General features: G+C 41.9%; 1 long non-coding RNA gene across 1 annotated transcript; it reads right to left on the minus strand.

The window, feature by feature from the left end:
- Nucleotides 1–3,601: 3,601 nt before the first annotated feature.
- Nucleotides 3,602–5,129, minus strand: LOC129187719 (uncharacterized). Its single transcript, XR_008572452.1, has 3 exons — nucleotides 5,023–5,129; nucleotides 4,554–4,920; nucleotides 3,602–3,826 (listed from the first exon to the last, which is right to left on the minus strand). It is a non-coding gene; the product is annotated as an uncharacterized LOC129187719 (long non-coding RNA).
- Nucleotides 5,130–5,682: the final 553 nt, after the last annotated feature.

A 5,682-nucleotide genomic window follows, 5' to 3' on the forward strand; every position in this document is an offset into this window, starting at 1 on the left:
AATACCAACAAGCATGTTTGAAACTCGTAACAAAATGGTCAGTCATAATTCTGTCGCTAACATTCATGAGATGACCCAGCCTGATTGCCAGCGGGAGCCAATTACCATTTTCGCTGGTACAAAGACTAAAGACGATTAAAGGCAATTTCCATGGCAGGTGTTCTGCCATTGAATGACTCCCCCCTCCTACGGCACTGTGCAATCAGCTCTTCATTTACTTTCTTTCCAAATGGATAAAGAGGCCGTGAATAGAGGTGAAAAGCTCAAGATAATCGTCGGCTCTTTGCAACGGTAACAAGGAAGTTAACCTACGATTTCAAGGGGATTACAGCGTCAGTGCACAGGCGTGTTTGTGGTTTTTGTTCAAAAAGAGGGGTGGGGTGAGGTGGGCTAATAACGGCTTTACTTTGCCAAATGAGTGCTGATTATCGTGACAATGTGACAAATGGCGGTGTTCATTAAGGAGGAAGACTGGCGCAGGCTCAAGAGCGGCCATTGAAGCGGCCTTGCACACGAGTGTGCTGACAAATGGCCACTTTGGACTCAAGGTTGAGGTAAATAACGTAGCTTTCACTGTAATTCAGCCAGCCGTGCGCTGCGTTCAATGACTCCACAACACATTGGCAGCTAGGCACATCCTACTGAGACTATTTTTAAATGTCTGTTCTCTAGAAGTGAAAAACAATTGCTGCTGTGAAACTTTGCTTTCAAAAGTTGTTGGGGGCCATTCAAAACTTAGACTGTACCGATCGTTACTGCGGGGGCGTCATGTTGATATTGTTCATTTTTCAAACAGTCTAAAACCAAACCATGTAGACACGCTAAGAAGTTATACTGCTAAATAAAACTTATTTATTTGACCCTAAACCAGCCAAGTAACCTGAACCGCTTCGAATATGCTCAAACATGATATCTATAATAATACAAACATATGAATAAAATATTAACTAATCATTATTTTTATTAATCAATAACTGACCCAGTCCACAAAGCCTGATGGCTTTGAAAAAATATTAGTCTTAACAATAACTACTACTAATAATTAAATACAAAACAATTAATGAATGTATTAATATTGTTCTCCTAAACCTAGGCATTGATAATATTACATATAAACTCATCATTGATTTCTTTGATTAATTACAAATGTCTTTTATCCTTCCGCTATGGCTCCAACTGGTTTATGCTGCTGTGAAGTCACTACGGTGTCTCGTCTGACGTCGCCATGAGCCTTTAAAGTTGTGCGTCGGAGTTGAGCGTGTGCCGTGCAATTCTCTGCTGAAGTGCCAGGGGCTGTGTTTTCTGCTGAGTCAGCCCGGTGACGAGTCAACAACAGCAACTGAAACACGGAGAGTGGTACTGGAACTGAAACTAATTGGTGTTGATCCGAAATAGGTGCAGAAGGCTTAAGAAAAGGCTTATGAAACATGCCTGGTTGCCAGGTGGCAGCAGGTGTGGCTCGTCACTCCGCCAGGAAGACAGGAAAGCGTAAGGGAACTGTATATGCACCGTTACCTAGGTTTTGTGGCTCCAAGTGGGTTTTCATTTGGTGGAAACGGGCCCAAATGGTTCTCTTGAGGCTAAAAGTTGTCGACCCCTGCACTATAGCCCAATTAAAATAATGTTCATAAAAATATTTAATAATTACTGTGTGTGGGCTACATATATTATATTAGAGATGCAACAAAACGGAAAAGTCACGATTGGGTTCGATTTGATACTCGGTGTCACGGTTCAATATTTTTTGATGCAAACATTTTTAATTGTTTTCATGTTGTCTTTCACTTGTATTTTACTGAAATTACAAACATTTATTTCCACTCAAAAGCACAGTTTTTAAATTTAATGTATCAGGTGCAGCTATACCTGCCTCATTTTCTGCTGTGCATACTTACACATTTCCATCCATCCATCCATTTTCTATGCCACTTCTCCTTATTAGGGTCGCAGGGATACGCTGGAGCCTATCCCAGCTGACTTCGGGCGAGAGGTGGGATACACCCTGGACTGGTGGCCAGCTAATGGCAGGGCACATATAGACAAACAACCATTCACACTCACATTCATACCTATGGACAACTTAGAGTCGCCAATGAAGCTAACATGCATGTTTTTGGAATGTGGGAGGAAACCGGAGTACCCGGAGAAAACCCACACGCGCACGGGGAGAACATGCAAACTCCAACCAGAGATGCCCAAGGGAGAATCGAACCCAGGTCTTCCCCATCTCCAGACTGTGACTGTGTGGCCAACATGCTAACCACTAGACCACCGTGCAGCCCGCTTACAAATTTGAACCACATAAAACAAAAACAGCACCAACAGAAAGTAAAGAAAAGAAATAAGAAATAATCCACAATTCAATTCAACGTGGCAATAAAGATAATTACACATAATTCATCAATAGCTCGGTTCATAGATTCAGTAGGATTTCAGTCAAACTGCATCGTATTCATTATATCCACAGCTCATGTACACCAGTTTGCTATTAAACATTGCATACATAACATAAAACAATAACAATGATCTTTTTTCAATTCATCCTTACATAATAACAATAACAAGGAAGCGACGGCGCAACTGACCTTTTCTTTTAAAAGGTTTTGCTAGCTGGAACTAGCCGTTACAAATGCAAAGGGGACTTTTAGGCTATCTTCATACTGCAGTGTATGAGGCCCAATTTTAGTTCAAATGCAAAGCATCTGGGAAGTGACGCGCATGGACAAAAGTACGACGTCACACACTTTGCAGTGTGTTTGCAGAAGTAAACATTGCCTCAATTTGTGCTCTCCTTGGTTGTGTGTGCCAATTTCAAGGATTATGTGCTGCGGGAGTCAACATTTTCTTACTTGAACTTGCTGCAACGCCTGTTCCGAGGAGCGTGTGGGTTGATGTCAGAGCCAAGAGTGGTGGGATGTTGACGTGAGCGGACCCGTTGGATGACAAGAATAACTTTTGCCCACATCGGTGAGTACCTTTACCCAAGTTTTGGTAAGCACGGCAAAACATGCCTTTGATGACATATACCTGTAGAGTAGGTTGGATATGTACAACCTCACCATTCAGCCTGCAGCAGCTGGGATCCATGTTGGATCTACAGTACATCTACATATGAATGAGGCCTGAGTCACATGTGAAAACATTGGAATTGAAATGTTCACACTGACATGAAAAAATCAGTTACAGGTCACATACGAATGAAAAAGTCTATATTGCCTTGCAGTGTGAACGTATGTATGAGTTTCTTTATCCGGAATTTGCATAATAAAGATAATATATGCAATTTTGCATGTCGCTTGAGATGCCGTATGCCGCCAGTCACAATATGAACCGCTGATGGCTTCTGCCTGGGGGGGATTTCATCTTTGCCACACAGGAGCAACAGTGAATCAAGAGGGGACTTTGATGTCAGCTGACCTGATGTCATGTGAGGTTTTGTTACAGTATTGTTTGATTCATAGCGGTATTGAATCGAGACCACGGTATAAAACGGTTTGATACATGTAATAAACTACATATACACTACTGATTCAAATGTTAAGACCGATTGAAACACTGCAAGACTATATTTCTGTATTAATATAGTCAGTTTATTTAATAATGAAAACTTAAAATGAATACATGATAACTGAAATGTTATTCATTAATACTAAAGTTTCCTTATCTTGAAAATTATGGGGAAAAAATATAAAACATACTATAAATTAAGAAAAAAGGTAACACAATAAGGTAGACAAAAATTTTCTTCCTGCTTTTTCTTCCTACTGTCGAGGGGGTGGGGGCAGCATCGTCGGTCGAGCCATCGCACTTCATGACTGATGGTCATCTAATAAGAAGAAATGTGGAAAATGAGCACACGGCAAATGAAGTCTGCAGCGTGTGTGATTAAAAGAGTTTTGTGAAACTAATTTGCAGTTACTGTAGCATAAAATGAAGGTTGCTTTCGAACATTGCTACAGCTTTCCCAGGACCATCAGGACTATTGAAATTTAATGAGGATCCAAATTGCCCTCGTTCTCCTTCTCCATCTCCATCATGTACACTATCTGTTTGTATGCACTTGGCCGATAAATAGTGTGTAACAGCAAAGCCTTGTCATTAATCAGTGATGGCCACAATGCTTAAATGGACTCTGGTTAGCATCATTTAAGTCTTTGGGCTCTTTTATTTATTTTGTGCGCACTAGCCTATGCTCACAGTTTGGATGCCTGATAATGAATAATATTTTCTTCATTTACATTAGATAGTTAATGGCTCTTCAAAATTGCCAATCAGCACTTTACTTTTTTTGCTGATTGTGGCATCTATAAACGACTGTCCCAACTCTGGGGCAGGGGTGACCAACCTTCAAGTGAATTAGGACAAAGTGGGAAATAACGTGGTTTGCAAAGGACAATTGAAAACAAGCTTCTGCCAAATCTTGAGGGGAGTTGTGAAATAAGAAAACATAGTTCGTACCATAAACTAAGGTACTGTAAACAGATGAATAAACTAATGAACAAGCAAGCGAACAAACCAACTAACTCGGCTGAAGTAACTAGACGGGCACTCACTCTAGTGAGACCTCTGCCAAGGTGAATCACCTCAAAGGATTCCTGGCAAAGGTCCGTTCCAAACTTGTTTCTGCCAAGTTCCGTTGGAGAAGTAAAAGTGATCATTAGTCGAGTACTTTTGCATAATACGCTAACACACAACTCATCCAACTAAAAGACTTTGTGCCTTCATGCTTGGTTAAAGAAAAGTTCCCACACTAAATATTTGGGATGTCAAAGTTGGCGCGTAAACAAGATATTGCACTTCCTTGGAGGAGCAGCACATATGTTCCCTGGGGCGGGAGGAACGGCTACGCCTGGGAGGATTCAGGAAGGAATGACTGAGTGTCTCCATCTGTCTGTGGGGGGTTGGAGGGGGAGTAAGAGACTGTTGTAGAAGAGGAGACACAAGGGCTGGTATCACAGATGGACATGGAAGAGACATTGTGATGAGTGTGTAGATTGGAAGCTGTGACGCCAAGGGACTGACCATCTCTCTGGCAGACAACCTCCATCTGGCTGAGGGGACTTGGAGTGCCCCTGACCTCCTCATGTGATGACCCCCCCCACCTCTTGAGAAGGTTTCTGGCACTGACTTCAGAGAGACACTTTTATCAGTGGACCCACATCAAGCAAAGACAGGATCATTATTCCATTGGGCAAGCATCCAAATCAATATCCTGTTACTGTCAAAGCTGCTAATGTGCCCTTGGATTTTAGGAGGGACTAACTAGCTGACAGTACTTGGATAAATTATGTTCTGCCCTGTACACGCTGAAACGTTTTTAAGGGTCAGAACCTGACCTCTGGTGAGTGAAGAGACACTTTTAGTGGGGCTTGGCTGACTGTCTCCAGTTTGTTGAGTTCACTCAGATTGTGATAACAAAACAGACACCATTGAATGATACCATGATAGACAGACATATTGACACGTACGTACAAGATATGGATGGATGGACAAACGGACAGATGGATGGACACACAGACCATCACGGTAGCGAGACTGATCAAAAGAAAGACATAAAGTAGATGGATGGATGGGTGGCTGTACAGATGGACACGGTGGATAAGCGCATGAATAGATGGAGGATGGATAGATGGAAGGACAGAGGGACAAAGGGACAGAGACAGATACTGTAGATGGATTGAT

The sequence above is a fragment of the Dunckerocampus dactyliophorus genome, chromosome 9, assembly GCF_027744805.1.
Source record: "Dunckerocampus dactyliophorus isolate RoL2022-P2 chromosome 9, RoL_Ddac_1.1, whole genome shotgun sequence".
In the NCBI taxonomy this organism is placed as follows: domain Eukaryota; kingdom Metazoa; phylum Chordata; class Actinopteri; order Syngnathiformes; family Syngnathidae; genus Dunckerocampus; species Dunckerocampus dactyliophorus.